Consider the following 18,279-nt stretch of genomic DNA (forward strand, 5'->3'; position numbering starts at 1 on the left):
ATTTACAAGTATAACAACCCAGCCAGCCGATAGTGGTTGAAAAACTGGTGAAACAATAGGTTTTTAAAACTTAAAAACTGGAGAATACAAGGCATGGAAACATGAAAGTATTAAAATCAATGTTCTTGTAATACAATATGGTTGGCAAACACAAATTTTTTCTAGTTAATTTTCACTTTCAGCGTTCGCTGCATTCATATTAATAGTGTAAATACTATTAGTGTTGTGTAAATTATACTAGTGGATTATGATAGCTAAAATAAGATATGCAATTTTTAATTTCTATTTTATTAATTTTTCTGGTGAGAACTGCATCCTCTTTTTTCGTTGGAATATTCTTACCATTAATCATTTCTAAAGAGAATTTATCTTTGAGGAATTGTAGTAATGGCGCAGCTTCTGGTAATGAAAAATTTACATTAAAATCACCTGCGAGAATTACCGGCTGTTCACAATACTCTATGCGGTCTCCATTAACATCGTCCAGAGTTTGTGGATCTAAATTACATAATGGCATTAAAGCTTTTCCGATGAATAATTTCATATCCCTCCTTGAAGCATTTGGTGACAGATAAATAGCTATTATAATTAATTTCATACTACTGCATATAAGTTCCAAATTCTTGCTGATGTTTATTCCGTGACATCAGTCACACTTAAGTAAGGAGCTTTTATTCGCAAATAAGGAATAACGACGTAATATCTGTCCGTTTCATTACGATAGATGGCAACACCTAAATTTCGAATTTCATTACGTTGAAGTCTCACAACAAATTCAAAATTTGGTACTTGTACAGGAGGTTTTTCATGGCTTATAAACATTTCTGATAACATATAACAACTCCTATTTTGGAAAATGTCTTTTCGAGTTAATAAAGTCGAATACTTGTTTATCTAATGTGCAAATTGAATTTCCCGAAATTTAGTCATCTAATTTCTCAAATGGCTTTGCTTTTAAAACGTTACTTCTGCAGGAATCAACAGTTTAAAGGCTTAAAACTTGTAGACAGGTTACTAGTCACTGTATTTGATAACTCTTTTTCCATATCTGATCGCTCTCGTGTTCTGTAATCTCGATAATATTAAGCTGTTTACCCTCTTAATCCTCTGGAATCAGTGGAAGTACTAGTACACTCTCTCTATAAAATTGGTTTAAAATTATTGTTATCATTGTGAAGCTTGAGAATACGTTTTCCGCGAAAAACAGTAACGTACCTTCCATAACCTCTACTCCACTGTGTCTCCTGTAGCCTCTTCTCTCCCTATGAAATTGGTTTAAAATTATTGTTATCATTGTGGAGCATGAAATTACGTTTTCCGCGAAAAACAGTAACGTGCCTTCACATAACCTCTACTCCACTGTGTCTCCTGTAGCCTCTTTTCACTCATTTTAATGGGGATCGCTACCTCATCTCTCCCTATGAAATTGGTTAAAAATCATTGTTATCATTGTGGAGCATGAAAATATGTTTTCTGCGAAAAACAGTAACGAACCTTCACATAACCTCTATGCAACTGCGTCTCCTGAAGCCTCCTTTTCACAAATTTTATTTATTCAATACTGAAAAGCGACAGGCAGCATCTGTAAAATATTAGCATGCACTCGTTCTAGTGCGCACAGTTATTTAGACAGCACACAAAGACGACATCGCGACACGGCAGCGAAATTTTCTTCGAAGGCAAATGTCGTCTTGGAGCCAGCTTCTTGAGTATTTTGAAGACGGCAGCGACATATCAAAATTAACTAGAAATGGTTTTGGTTTAGCAACTGTAAACCTGCTGCCGTAAAGTCCTGTTGTTGTCTAAAAAAGAGGATATCCCACTAAATACTAATTTTAATTTATGTCATTGCCATACGTGTTAATTAAAGGTGAATGAATTATGAATACGAACGTTGCATTTTTTAATACTTTTAGGTTTTTCTTGAAATATTGTTTACTTTTATATAAAAATCAATATAATTGGTATACAGCACTAATTTATTTAGTTGAACAAATCCGCCAACTTCTTCCAAACCCATACAAATTGTACAGGGTTTTCCAATAGAAGTGATATAATTTACAAAACAAAAAAAGAACACACTAATTGTTATGAAAATTCAAATGTTTTTTATTTAATGTGAAGTACAATCGATACAGTTAGGTTTTGAAAAGAACATCTTTCAAATGGCCTCCACGACTTCTTTTGTAGGAACGAATTTCATTAACCCAATATTCGAGTACTGTTGCCGATAAATCAAGTCATTTATCTGAATAGCACGTTCAATATTGACTTCTAAAGCTTTAGGAGAGTCTGGTTTATTGCTAAAGACCAATGACTTTAAATAACCCCACAAGAGGTAGTCTAAATGTGTTAAATCACAACTTCTTGGAAGCCATTCAATGTCACAATTTCTTGAAATTACCAAACCAAACTGTCAATTTAGGTGAATGTAATGGTTGTTCATAGGTAAATAATTTGGGGATTTTTTTCGCACCAGAATCGACAGTTTTGTTTATTTATCGTACCACTCCATAGAACCATAACGACCATAAAATGGCAAAAGCGCACGAAAAGTAGCAATTGGCGAAAGATTATTTTAATAATAAAATGAAATAATTTGTAAACGCTGTTCTTGCGTATATCTTTCTATGATGATGTTATACTGAATACAATAAAAAAAAAAATACAGATCATGACATATTACAAATGGCCGAAACTAAACTAAGAAATCATTTAATGCTGGAAACAGTCACGGACACAAACCCGTAGACCGAATCAGCTGATACAACCTATCTTATGAGAGCGTAATGTAAATGAACACTCACCTCCGCTTCCACAGACCGTACGGTAGGATATCCACAAAAATGGGATTTTTTCAGTAGAAACGAGTGTCGATATTTTGTAGTAATTAAAAAATAAACTTGAATATATTGGAAGTCTTCTTAAAATAACTTAAAACGCAGTCGAATACATTTATTTATAAAATACGCGTTAAATGTTTAACCAGGGCCGCCGAGAGAAAAACAGGTCCGAGGGGTAAGAGGGAGGGGGTCCCTCTTTACAGAAACGTGTCTAATACTTGTAGTTTATAAATTATATTTACTATCGTCCCACTTACTACTTCAATTTTAATGAAGAATAAGTCCAATATGACATAGTGTTTTCTGATCTAATTACATCTGCATTAAATTTGTTATCTTGTTGATGTTAGGTGGAAAAAATTTAATTTGTATGTTTTTGAAAATCAATAATGTGTAATTCAGTTCATAAATGACAATCTTCACCACTTTTTCCATACGCGTGTGAGGAAGCATCCCTGTTGCATTTTATTTAATACATAGTACATTAGTTTATTGATTTATAAAAAAGTAAGAGACTACCAAAGTTTATTTTAAATCCAAGTCCTTTTCGATGGTGTGCGCACAAACGGACATCATTTGATTATTGATGGCTTTCAATGGCTCGCCCTGATGACTAAGCTCAAAAACCTCAGTGGTAGACCGGTGCTTCACAACTTCGATAATTTTTTTGAAACACCATCGAGTGATTCCCCGAATATAAAAGTGGTTTGAGAAAAATCGTATTTTTATTGCTAAGCATACTCAAATATTACATTCAAACAGATGTGCTTACTTTGGTGTTATTGGTGGCACACCATCATGGCTTAACCACAAACCACAATCATTTGCGTTTGGCAGGTTTGAAAGTATACGCAACTACGCAGGAATGTATCGAAGACCTGAGTTCTTCCAAGTAAATTTTCAATGTAGCGTAATTGTAACGAACCTTTAATGTAGGGCACTGGAGAAGGCATTGCCTGACCCTCAGTTGGATAGAACAGTTACTTTATACTAATATTATGTAGTGCTATACTTTTATGAAATTATACATACATATTATACATTTTCTCAACTTACATTTCTTGTGTATTTTTCAAACGCAAATGACTAGCATCTGTCATTTTTTTTGATTTTTTGTTTGCCATTTTGGGATTTTTCTATTAACACTAGTAATATAATATGTTTTCTTATTCGCACTCATTCAATAAGATCAAGAAATGAGAAGGCAAGTTCTATTAGTTTGGGAAATTTGAAATTAATTAAAAAATAAATATCCTATAAGTGTGCGTTGGTGTTAGTGCTTGAAGAAAAAATGTGTAACAACTGAAAGGACCACCTCTTGTCTCTAACGCTGCTTTCCGACTTGCTCTTTTGACCTTGGACAACTTGACTATTTCCCAGCTTAATGACTCATTTGACGACTTCTGGCGATTCTACGGCTGATGGTGTTGCCAGACATTTACAAGTATAACAACCCAGCCAGCCGATAGTGGTTGAAAAACTGGTGAAACAATAGGTTTTTAAAACTTAAAAACTGGAGAATACAAGGCATGGAAACATGAAAGTATTAAAATCAATGTTCTTGTAATACAATATGGTTGGCAAACACAAATTTTTATTTGTTTTTCGACAAACAAATTTTTTCTAGCTAATTTTCACTTTCAGCGTTCGCTGCATTCATATTAATAGTGTAAATACTATTAGTGTTGTGTAAATTATACTAGTGGATTATGATAGCTAAAATAAGATATGCAATTTTTAATTTCTATTTTATTAATTTTTCTGGTGAGAACTGCATCCTCTTTTTTCGTTGGAATATTCCTACCATTAATCATTTCTAAAGAGAATTTATCTTTGAGGAATTGTAGTAATGGCGCAGCTTCTGGTAATGAAAAATTTACATTAAAATCACCTGCGAGAATTACCGGCTGTTCACAATACTCTACGCGGTCTCCATTAACATCGTCCAGAGTTTGTGGATCTAAATTACATAATGGCATTAAAGCTTTTCCGATGAATAATTTCATATCCCTCCTTGAAGCATTTGGTGACAGATAAATAGCTATTATAATTAATTTCATACTACTGCATATAAGTTCCAAATTCTTGCTGATGTTTATTCCGTGACATCAGTCACACTTAAGTAAGGAGCTTTTATTCGCAAATAAGGAATAACGACGTAATATCTGTCCGTTTCATTACGATAGATGGCAACACCTAAATTTCGAATTTCATTACGTTGAAGTCTCACAACAAATTCAAAATTTGGTACTTGTACAGGAGGTTTTTCATGGCTTATAAACATTTCTGATAACATATAACAACTCCTATTTTGGAAAATGTCTTTTCGAGTTAATAAAGTCGAATACTTGTTTATCTAATGTGCAAATTGAATTTCCCGAAATTTAGTCATCTAATTTCTCAAATGGCTTTGCTTTTAAAACGTTACTTCTGCAGGAATCAACAGTTTAAAGGCTTAAAACTTGTAGACAGGTTACTAGTCACTGTATTTGATAACTCTTTTTTCATATCTGATCGCTCTCGTGTTCTGTAATCTCGATAATATTAAGCTGTTTACCCTCTTAATCCTCTGGAATCAGTGGAAGTACTAGTACACTCTCTCTATAAAATTGGTTTAAAATTATTGTTATCATTGTGAAGCTTGAGAATACGTTTTCCGCGAAAAACAGTAACGTACCTTCCATAACCTCTACTCCACTGTGTCTCCTGTAGCCTCTTCTCTCCCTATGAAATTGGTTTAAAATTATTGTTATCATTGTGGAGCATGAAATTACGTTTTCCGCGAAAAACAGTAACGTGCCTTCACATAACCTCTACTCCACTGTGTCTCCTGTAGCCTCTTTTCACTCATTTTAATGGGGATCGCTACCTCATCTCTCCCTATGAAATTGGTTAAAAATCATTGTTATCATTGTGGAGCATGAAAATATGTTTTCTGCGAAAAACAGTAACGAACCTTCACATAACCTCTATTCAACTGCGTCTCCTGAAGCCTCCTTTTCACAAATTTTATTTATTCAATACTGAAAAGCGACAGGCAGCATCTGTAAAATATTAGCATGCACTCGTTCTAGTGCGCACAGTTATTTAGACAGCACACAAAGACGACATCGCGACACGGCAGCGAAATTTTCTTCGAAGGCAAATGTCGTCTTGGAGCCAGCTTCTTGAGTATTTTGAAGACGGCAGCGACATATCAAAATTAACTAGAAATGGTTTTGGTTTAGCAACTGTAAACCTGCTGCCGTAAAGTCCTGTTGTTGTCTAAAAAAGAGGATATCCCACTAAATACTAATTTTAATTTATGTCATTGCCATACGTGTTAATTAAAGGTGAATGAATTATGAATACGAACGTTGCATTTTTTAATACTTTTAGGTTTTTCTTGAAATATTGTTTACTTTTATATAAAAATCAATATAATTGGTATACAGCACTAATTTATTTAGTTGAACAAATCCGCCAACTTCTTCCAAACCCATACAAATTGTACAGGGTTTTCCAATAGAAGTGATATAATTTACAAAACAAAAAAAGAACACACTAATTGTTATGAAAATTCAAATGTTTTTTATTTAATGTGAAGTACAATCGATACAGTTAGGTTTTGAAAAGAACATCTTTCAAATGGCCTCCACGACTTCTTTTGTAGGAACGAATTTCATTAACCCAATATTCGAGTACTGTTGCCGATAAATCAAGTCATTTATCTGAATAGCACGTTCAATATTGACTTCTAAAGCTTTAGGAGAGTCTGGTTTATTGCTAAAGACCAATGACTTTAAATAACCCCACAAGAGGTAGTCTAAATGTGTTAAATCACAACTTCTTGGAAGCCATTCAATGTCACAATTTCTTGAAATTACCAAAACAAACTGTCAATTTAGGTGAATGTAATGGTTGTTCATGAATAATTTGGGGATTTTTTTCGCACCAGAATCGACAGTTTTGTTTATTTATCGAACCACTCCATATAACCATAACGACCATAAAATGGCAAAAGCGCACGGAAAGTAGCAATTGGCGAAAGATTATTTTAATAATAAAATGAAATAATTTGTAAACGCTGTTCTTGCGTATATCTTTCCATGATGATGTTATACTGAATACAATAAAAAAAAAAATACAGATCATGACATATTACAAATGGCCGAAACTAAACTAAGAAATCATTTAATGCTGGAAACAGTCACGGACACAAACCCGTAGACCGAATCAGCTGATACAACCTATCTTATGAGAGCGTAATGTAAATGAACACTCACCTCCGCTTCCACAGACCGTACGGTAGGATATCCACAAAAATGGGATTTTTTCAGTAGAAACTAGTGTCGATATTTTGTAGTAATTAAAAAATAAACTTGAATATATTGGAAGTCTTCTTAAAATAACTTAAAACGCAGTCGAATACATTTATTTATAAAATACGCGTTAAATGTTTAACCAGGGCCGCCGAGAGAAAAACAGGTCCGAGGGGTAAGAGGGAGGGGGTCCCTCTTTACAGAAACGTGTCTAATACTTGTAGTTTATAAATTATATTTACTATCGTCCCACTTACTACTTCAATTTTAATGAAGAATAAGTCCAATATGACATAGTGTTTTCTGATCTAATTACATCTGCATTAAATTTGTTATCTTGTTGATGTTAGGTGGAAAAAATTTAATTTGTATGTTTTTGAAAATCAATAATGTGTAATTCAGTTCATAAATGACAATCTTCACCACTTTTTCCATACGCGTGTGAGGAAGCATCCCTGTTGCATTTTATTTAATACATAGTACATTAGTTTATTGATTTATAAAAAAGTAAGAGACTACCAAAGTTTATTTTAAATCCAAGTCCTTTTCGATGGTGTGCGCACAAACGGACATCATTTGATTATTGATGGCTTTCAATGGCTCGCCCTGATGACTAAGCTCAAAAACCTCAGTGGTAGACCGGTGCTTCACAACTTCGATAATTTTTTTGAAACACCATCGAGTGATTCCCCGAATATAAAAGTGGTTTGAGAAAAATCGTATTTTTATTGCTAAGCATACTCAAATATTACATTCAAACAGATGTGCTTACTTTGGTGTTATTGGTGGCACACCATCATGGCTTAACCACAAACCACAATCATTTGCGTTTGGCAGGTTTGAAAGTATACGCAACTACGCAGGAATGTATCGAAGACCTGAGTTCTTCCAAGTAAATTTTCAATGTAGCGTAATTGTAACGAACCTTTAATGTAGGGCACTGGAGAAGGCATTGTCTGACCCTCAGTTGGATAGAACAGTTACTTTATACTAATATTATGTAGTGCTATACTTTTATGAAATTATACATACATATTATACATTTTCTCAACTTACATTTCTTGTGTATTTTTCAAACGCAAATGACTAGCATCTGTCATTTTTTTTGATTTTTTGTTTGCCATTTTGGGATTTTTCTATTAACACTAGTAATATAATATGTTTTCTTATTCGCACTCATTCAATAAGATCAAGAAATGAGAAGGCAAGTTCTATTAGTTTGGGAAATTTGAAATTAATTAAAAAATAAATATCCTATAAGTGTGCGTTGGTGTTAGTGCTTGAAGAAAAAATGTGTAACAACTGAAAGGACCACCTCTTGTCTCTAACGCTGCTTTCCGACTTGCTCTTTTGACCTTGGACAACTTGACTACTTCCCAGCTTAATGACTCATTTGACGACTTCTGGCAATTCTACGGCTGATGGTGTTGCCAGACATTTACAAGTATAACAACCCAGCCAGCCGATAGTGGTTGAAAAACTGGTGAAACAATAGGTTTTCAAACCTTCCAAACTGGAGAATACAAGGCATGGAAACATGAAAGTATTAAAATCAATGTTCTTGTAATACAATATGGTTGGCAAACACAAATTTTTATTTGTTTTTCGACAAACAAATTTTTTCTAGTTAATTTTCACTTTCAGCGTTCGCTGCATTCATATAAATAGTATTTACAAGTGGATTATGATAGCTAAAATAAGATATGCAATTTTTAATTTCTATTTTATTAATTTTTCTGGTGAGAACTGCATCAATAGTGGTCCCTCTTTTTTCGTTGGAATATTCTTACCATTAATCATTTCTAAAGAGAATTTATCTTTGAGGAATTGTAGTAATGGCGCAGCTTCTGGTAATGAAAAATTTACATTAAAATCACCTGCGAGAATTACCGGCTGTTCACAATACTCTACGCGGTCTCCATTAACATCGTCCAGAGTTTGTGGATCTAAATTACATAATGGCATTAAAGCTTTTCCGATGAATAATTTCATATCCCTCCTTGAAGCATTTGGTGACAGATAAATAGCTATTATAATTAATTTCATACTACTGCATATAAGTTCCAAATTCTTTCTGATGTTTATTCCGTGACATCAGTCACACTTAAGTAAGGAGCTTTTATTCGCAAATAAGGAATAACGACGTAATATATGTCCGTTTCATTACGATAGATGGCAACACCTGGATTTCGAATTTCATTACGTTGAAGTCTTACAACAAATTCAAAATTTGGTACTTGTACAGGAGGTTTTTCATGGCTTATAAACATTTCTGATAACATATAACAACTCCTATTTTGGAAAATGTCTTTTCGAGTTAATAAAGTCGAATACTTGTTTATCTAATGTGCAAATTGAATTTCCCGAAATTTGGTCATCTAATTTCTCAAATGGCTTTGCTTTTAAAACGTTACTTCTGCAGGAATCAACAGTTTAAAGGCTTAAAACTTGTAGACAGGTTACTAGTCACTGTATTTGATAACTCTTTTTCCATATCTGATCGCTCTCGTGTTCTGTAATCTCGATAATATTAAGCTGTTTACCCTCTTGATCCTCTGGAATCAGTGGAAGTACTAGTACTCTCTCTCTATGAAATTGGGTTAAAATTATTGTTATCATTGTGAAGCTTGAGAATACGTTTTCCGCGAAAAACAGTAACGTACCTTCCATAACCTCTACTCCACTGTGTCTCCTGTAGCCTCTTCTCTCCCTATGAAATTGGTTTAAAATTATTGTTATCATTGTGGAGCATGAAATTACGTTTTCCGCGAAAAACAGTAACGTACCTTCCATAACCTCTACTCCACTGTGTCTCCTGTAGCCTCTTCTCTCCCTATGAAATTGGTTTAAAATTATTGTTATCATTGTGGAGCATGAAATTACGTTTTCCGCGAAAAACAGTAACGTGCCTTCACATAACCTCTACTCCACTGTGTCTCCTGTAGCCTCTTTTCACTCATTTTAATGGGGATCGCTACCTCATCTCTCCCTATGAAATTGGTTAAAAATCATTGTTATCATTGTGGAGCATGAAAATATGTTTTCTGCGAAAAACAGTAACGAACCTTCACATAACCTCTATTCAACTGCGTCTCCTGAAGCCTCCTTTTCACAAATTTTATTTATTCAATACTGAAAAGCGACAGGCAGCATCTGTAAAATATTAGCATGCACTCGTTCTAGTGCGCACAGTTATTTAGACAGCACACAAAGACGACATCGCGACACGTCAGCGAAATTTTCTTCGAAGGCAAATGTCGTCTTGGAGCCAGCTTCTTGAATATTTTGAAGACGGCAGCGACATATCAAAATTAACTAGAAATGGTTTTGGTTTAGCAACTGCAAACCTGCTGCCGTAAAGTCCTGTTGTTGTCTAAAAAAGAGGATATCCCACTAAATACTAATTTTAATTTATGTCATTGCCATACGTGTTAATTAAAGGAGAATGAATTATGAATACGAACGTTGCATTTTTTAATACTTTTAGGTTTTTCTTGAAATATTGTTTACTTTTATATAAAAATCAATATAATTGGTATACAGCACTAATTTATTTAGTTGAACAAATCCGCCAACTTCTTCCAAACCCATACAAATTGTACAGGGTTTTCCAATAGAAGTGATATAATTTACAAAACAAAAAAAGAACACACTAATTTTTAAGAAAATTCAAATGTTTTTTATTTAATGTGAAGTACAATCGATGCAATTAAGTTCTGAATAGAACATCCTTCAAATGGCCTCCACGACTTCTTTTGCAGGAACGAATTCCATTAACCCAATATTCGAGTTCTGTTGCCAATAAATCAAGTCATTTATCTGAATAGCACGTTCAATATTGACTTCTAAAGCTTTAGGAGAGTCTGGTTTATTGCTAAAGACCAATGACTTCAAATAACCCCACAAGAAGTAGTCTAAATGTGTTAAATCACAACGTCTTGGAAGCCATTCAATGTCACAATTTCTTGAAATTACCAAAACAAACTGTCAATTTAGGTGAATGCAATGGTTGTTCATGAATAATTTGGGGATTTTTTTCGCACCAGAATCGACAGTTTTGTTTATTTATCGTACCACTCCCTATAACCATAACGACCATAAAATGGCAAAAGCGCACGAAAAGTTGCAATTGGCGAAAGATTATTTTAATAATAAAATGAACTAATTTGTAAACGCTGTTCTTGCGTATATCTTTCCATGATGATGTTATACTGAATACAATAAAAAAAAAATACAGAGCATGGCATATTACAAATGGCCGAAACTAAACTAAGAAATCATATTAATGCTGGAAACAGTCACTGACACAAAACCGTAGACCGAATCAGCTGATACAACCTATCTTATGAGAGCATAATGTAAATGAACACTCACCTCCGCTTCCACAGACCGTACGGTAGGATATCCACAAAAATGGGATTTTTTCAGTAGAAACGAGTGTTGATATTTTGTAGTAATTAAAAAATAAACTTGAATATATTGGAAGCCTTCTTAAAATAACTTAAAACACAGTCGAATACATTTATTTATAAAATACGCGTTAAATGTTTAACCAGGGCCGCCGAGAGAAAAACAGGTCCGAGGGGTAAAAGGGAGGGGGTCCCTCTTTACAGAAACGTGTCTAATATATGTAGTTTATAAATTTTATTTACTATCGTCCCACTTACTACTTCAATTTTAATGAAGAATAAGTCCAATACGACATAGTGTTTTCTGATCTAATCACATCTGTATTAAATTTGTTTTCTTGTTGATGTTGGGTGGAACAAATTTAATTTGTACGGTTTTGAAAATCAATAATGTTTAAATCAGTTCATAAATGACAATCTTCATCACTTTCTCCGTAAACATGTGAGCAGACATCCCTGTGGCACTCATTCAATGTCATAAAAAACATATAGCTAAACTCCTCTAATTTTCCTAATCGACAGCTGAGGCAGCTTTGCATTTTCGGATTCCTTATTTAAAATATTTTTAAATTTTAAACAAAACAATTTTTGCATTATTTGATACATAGTACATTAGTTAAACGATTTATAAAAAAGTAAGAGACTACCAAAGTTTATTTTAAATCCAAGTCCTTTTCGATGGTGTGCGCACAAACGGACATCATTTGATTATTGATAGCTTTCAATGGCTCGCCCTCATGACTAAGCTCAAAAACCTCAGTGAGAGACCGGTGCTTCACAACTTCGATAATATTTTTGAAAGACCATCGAGTGATTCCCCGGATATGAAAGTGGTTTGAGAAAAATCGTATTTTTATTGCTAAGCATACTCAAATATTACATTCAAACATATGTGCTTACTTTGGTGTTATTGGTGGCACACCATCATGGCTAAACCACAAACCACAATCATTTGCGTTTGGCAGGTTTGAAAGTATAAGCAAATACGCAGGAATGTATCGAAGACCTGAGTTCTTCCAAGTAAATTTTCAATGTAGCGTAATTGTAACGTACCTTTAATGTAGGGCACTGGAGAAGGCATTGTCTGACCCTCAGTTGGATAGAACAGTTACTTTATACTAATATTATGTAGTGCTATACTTTTATGAAATTATACATAATTTTCTCAACTTACATTTCTTGTGTATTTTTCAAACGCAAATGACTAGCATCTGTCATTGTTTTTTGATTTTTTGTTTGCCATTTTGGGATTTTTCTATTAACACTAGTAATATAATATGTTTTCTTATTCGCACTCATTCAATAAGATCAAGAAATGAGATGGCAAGTTCTATTAGTTTCGGAAATTTGAAATTAATTAAAAAAGAAATATCATATAAGTGTGCGTTGGTGTTAGTGCTTGAAGAAAAAATGTGTAACAACTCAAAGGACCACCTCTTGTCTCTAACGCTGCTTTCCGACTTGCTCTTTTGACCTTGGACAACTTGACTACTTCCCAGCTTAATGACTCATTTGACGACTTCTGGCGATTCTACGGCTGATGGTGTTGCCAGACATTTACAAGTATAACAACCCAGCCAGCCGATAGTGGTTAAAAAACTGGAGAAACAATAGGTTTTCAAACCTTCCAAACTGGAGAATACAAGGCATGGGAACATGAAAGTATTAAAATCAATGTTCTTGTAATACAATATGGTTGGCAAACACAAATTTTTATTTGTTTTTCGACAAACAAATTTTTTCTAGTTAATTTTCACTTTCAGCGTTCGCTGCATTCATATTAATAGTATTTACAAGTGGATTATGATAGCTAAAATAAGATATTAAATTTTTAATTTCTATTTTATTAATTTTTCTGGTGAAAACTGCATCAATAGTGGTTCCTCTTTTTTCGTTGGATTATTCCTACCATTAATCATTTCTAAAGAGAATTTATCTTTGAGGAATTGAAGTAATGGCGCAGCTTCTGGTAATGAAAAATTTACATTAAAATCACCTGCGAGAATTACCGACTGTTCACAATACTCGACGCGGTCTCCAATAACATCGTCCAGAGTCCTTGAAGCATTTGGTGACAGATAAATAGCTATTATAATTAATTTCATACTGCTGCATATAAGTTCCAAATTCTTGCTGATGTTTATTCCGTGACATCAGTCACACTTAAGTAAGGAGCTTTTATTCGCAAATAAGGAATAACAACGTAATATCTGTCCGTTTCATTACGATAGATGGCAACACCTGAATTTCGAATTTCATTACGTTGAAGTCTCACAACAAATTCAAAATTTGGTACTTGTACAGGAGGTTTTTCATGGCTTATAAACATTTCTGATAACATATAACCTATGCTATTTTGGAAGACTCGATCGGTAAAATCATTGGCGTGTGCACGAAGACTTTTACAATTAAATACTTTTGTCAAAATGTCTTTTCGAGTTAATAAAGTCGAATACTTGTTTATTTAATATGCAAATTGAATTTCCCGAAATTTGGTCATCTAATTTCTCAAATGGCTTTGCTTTTAAAACGTTACTTCTGCAGGAATCAACATTTTGAAGGCTTAAAACTTGTAGACAGGTTACTAGTCACTGTATTTGGTAACTCTTTTTCCATATCTGATCGCTCTCGTGTTCTGTAATCTCGATAATATTAAGCTGTTTTCCTTCTTGATCCTCTGGAATCAGTGAAAGTACTAGGGATCGCTACCTCTTTTATCCCTATGAAATTGGTTTAAAATTATTGTTATCATTGTGGAGCATGAAAATACGTTTTCCGCGAAAAACAGTAACGTGCCTTCACATAACCTCTATTCAACTGCGTCTCCTGAAGCCTCCTTTTCACAAATTTTATTTATCCAAGGATGAAAAGCGACAGGCAGCATCTGTAAAATATTAGCATGCACTCGTTCTAGTGGGCACAGTTATTTAGACAGCACACAAAGACGACATCGCGACACGGCAGCGAAATTTTCTTCGAAGGCAAATGTCGTCTTGAAGCCAGCTTCTTGAATATTTTGAAGACGGCAGCGACATATCAAAATTAACTAGAAATGGTTTTGGTTTAGCAACTGCAAACTTGCTGCCGTAAAGTCCTGTTGTTGTCTAAAAAAGAGGATATCCCACTAAATATTAATTTTAATTTATGTCATTGCCATACGTTTTAATTAAAGGTGAATGAATTATGAATACGAACGTTGCATTTTTTAATACTTTTAGGTTTTTCTTGAAATATTGTTTACTTTTATATAAAAATCAATATAATTGGTATACAGCACTAATTTATTTAGTTGAACAAATCCGCCAACTTCTTCCAAACCCATACAAATTGTACAGGGTTTTCCAATAGAAGTGACATAATTTACAAAACAAAACAAAAACACACTAATTGTTAAGAAAATTCAAATGTTTTTTATTTAATGTAGTTCTGAATAGAACATCTTTCAAATGGCCTCCACGACTTCTTTTGCAGGAACGAATTCCATTAACCCAATATTCGAGTACTGTTGCCAATAAATCAAGTCATTTATCTGAATAGCACGTTCAATATTGACGTCTAAAGCTTTAGGAGAGTCTGGTTTATTGCTAAAGACCAATGACTTCAAATGACCCCACAAGAAGTAGTCTAAATGTGTTAAATCACAACTTCTTGGAAGCCATTCAATGTCACAATTTCTTGAAATTACCAAAACAAATTGTCAATTTAGGTGAATGTAATGGTTGTTCATGAATAACTTGGGGATTTTTTTCGCACCAGAATCGACAGTTTTGTTTATTTATCGTACCACTCCCTATAACCATAACGACCATAAAATGGCAAAAGCGCACGAAAAGTTGCAATTGGCGAAAGATTATTTTAATAATTAAATGAACTAATTTGTAAACGCTGTTCTTGCATATATCTTTCCATGATGATGTTATACTGAATACAATAAAAAAAAATACAGATCATGACATATTACAAATGGCCGAAACTAAACTAAGAAATCATATTAATGCTGGAAACAGTCACTGACACAAAACCGTAGACCGAATCAGCTGATACAACCTATCTTATGAGAGCGTAATGTAAATGAACACTCACCTCCGCTTCCACAGACCGTACGGTAGGATATCCACAAAAATGGGATTTTTTCAGTAGAAACTAGTGTCGATATTTTGTAGTAATTAAAAAATAAACTTGAATATATTGGAAGTCTTCTTAAAATAACTTAAAACACAGTCGAATACATTTATTTATAAAATACGCGTTAAATGTTTAACCAGGGCCGCCGAGAGAAAAACAGGTCCGAGGGGTAAAAGGGAGGGGGTCCCTCTTTACAGAAACGTGTCTAATAAATGTAGTTTATAAATTTTATTTACTATCGTCCCACTTACTACTTCAATTTTAATGAAGAATAAGTCCAATACGACATAGTGTTTTCTGATCTAATCACATCTGTATTAAATTTGTTTTCTTGTTGATGTTGGGTGGAACAAATTTAATTTGTACGGTTTTGAAAATCAATAATGTTTAAATCAGTTCATAAATGACAATCTTCATCACTTTCTCCGTAAACATGTGAGCAGACATCCCTGTGGCACTCATTCAATAGTGTATAATATTTTTAAATTTTAAACAAAACAATTTTTGCATTATTTGATACATAGTACATTAGTTAAACGATTTATAAAAAAGTAAGAGACTACCAAAGTTTATTTTAAATCCAAGTCCTTTTCGATGGTGTGCGCACAAACGGACATCATTTGATTATTGATGGCTTTCAATGGCTCGCCCTCATGACTAAGCTCAAAAACCTCAGTGAGAGACCGGTGCTTCACAACTTCGATAATATTTTTGAAAGACCATCGAGTGATTCCCCGGATATGAAAGTGGTTTGAGAAAAATCGTATTTTTATTGCTAAGCATACTCAAATATTACATTCAAACAGATGTGCTTACTTTGGTGTTATTGGTGGCACACCATCATGGCTTAACCACAAACCACAATCATTTGCGTTTGGCAGGTTTGAAAGTATACGCAACTACGCAGGAATGTATCGAAGACCTGAGTTCTTCCAAGTAAATTTTCAATGTAGCGTAATTGTAACGAACCTTTAATGTAGGGCACTGGAGAAGGCATTGCCTGACCCTCAGTTGGATAGAACAGTTACTTTATACTAATATTATGTAGTGCTATACTTTTATGAAATTATACATAATTTTCTCAACTTACATTTCTTGTGTATTTTTCAAACGCAAATGACTAGCATCTGTCATTGTTTTTTGATTTTTTGTTTGCCATTTTGGGATTTTTCTATTAACACTAGTAATATAATATGTTTTCTTATTCGGACTCATTCAATAAGATCAAGAAATGAGATGGCAAGTTCTATTAGTTTGGGAAATTTGAAATTAATTAAAAAAGAAATATCATATAAGTTTGCGTTGGTGTTAGTGCTTGAAGAAAAAATGTGTAACAACTCGAAGGACCACCTCTTGTCTCTAACGCTGCTTTCCGACTTGCTCTTTTGACCTTGGACAACTTGACTACTTCCCAGCTTAATGACTCATTTGACGACTTCTGGCGATTCTACGGCTGATGGTGTTGCCAGACATTTACAAGTCGATAGTGGTTAAAAAACTGGTGAAACAATAGGTTTTCAAACCTTCCAAACTGGAGAATACAAGGCATGGGAACATGAAAGTATTAAAATCAATGTTCTTGTAATACAATATGGTTGGCAAACACAAATTTTTTCTAGTTAATTTTCACTTTCAGCGTTCGCTGCATTCATATTAATAGTATTTACAAGTGGATTATGATAGCTAATATAAGATATGAAATTTTTAATTTCTATTTTATTAATTTTTCTGGTGAAAACTGCATTAATAGTGGTTCCTCTTTTTTCGTTGGAATATTCCTACCATTAATCATTTCTTAAGAGAATTTATATTTGAGGAATTGTAGTAATGGCGCAGCTTCTGGTAATGAAAAATTTACATTAAAATCACCTGCGAGAATTACCGGCTGTTCACAATACTCTACGCGGTCTCCATTAACATCGTCCAGAGTTTGTGGATCTAAATTACATAATGGCATTAAAGCTTTTCCGATGAATAATTTCATATCCCTCCTTGAAGCATTTGGTGACAGATAAATAGCTATTATAATTAATTTCATACTACTGCATACAAGTTCCAAATTCTTGCTGATGTTTATTCCGTGACATCAGTCACACTTAAGACAGGAGCTTTTATTCGCAAATAAGAAGTAACAACATAATATCTGTCCATTTCATTACGATAGATGGCAACACCTGAATTTCGAATTTCATTACGTTGAAATCTCACAACATATTCAAAATTTGGTACTTGTACAGAAGGTTTTTCATGGCTTATAAACATTTCTGATAACATATAACCCATGCTATTTTGGAAGACTCGATCGGTAAAATCATTGGCGTGTGCACGAAGACTTTTACAATTAAATACTTTTGTCAAAATGTCTTTTCGAGTTAATAAAGTCGAATACTTGTTTATTTAATATGCAAATTGAATTTCTCGAAATTTGGTCATCTAATTTCTCAAATGGCTTTGCTTTTAAAACGTTACTTCTGCAGGAATCAACATTTTGAAGGCTTAAAACTTGTAGACAGGTTACTAGTCACTGTATTTGGTAACTCTTTTTCCATATCTAATCGCTCTCGTGTTCTGTAATCTCGATAATATTAAGCGGTTTTCCCT

The 18,279-nt window shown here is 33.7% G+C and overlaps 1 protein-coding gene and 2 long non-coding RNA genes across 6 annotated transcripts in view; 1 reads left to right on the plus strand and 2 right to left on the minus strand.

The window, feature by feature from the left end:
* The window catches only part of LOC106622153 (uncharacterized), a 737,325-nt gene that overhangs the window by 114,502 nt on the left and 604,544 nt on the right, over window positions 1–18,279 (plus strand). The gene's annotated exons all lie outside the window — the stretch shown is intronic.
* Window positions 12,124–12,722, minus strand: LOC138858886 (uncharacterized). Its single transcript, XR_011397908.1, has 2 exons — window positions 12,454–12,722; window positions 12,124–12,334 (listed from the first exon to the last, which is right to left on the minus strand). It is a non-coding gene; the product is annotated as an uncharacterized lncRNA (long non-coding RNA).
* Window positions 15,967–16,769, minus strand: LOC138858885 (uncharacterized). The gene is made up of 2 exons (XR_011397907.1): window positions 16,495–16,769; window positions 15,967–16,375 (listed from the first exon to the last, which is right to left on the minus strand). It is a non-coding gene; the product is annotated as an uncharacterized lncRNA (long non-coding RNA).

The sequence above is a fragment of the Bactrocera oleae genome, chromosome 2 (genome assembly GCF_042242935.1).
Source record: "Bactrocera oleae isolate idBacOlea1 chromosome 2, idBacOlea1, whole genome shotgun sequence".
Classification (NCBI taxonomy): Eukaryota; Metazoa; Arthropoda; class Insecta; order Diptera; family Tephritidae; genus Bactrocera; species Bactrocera oleae.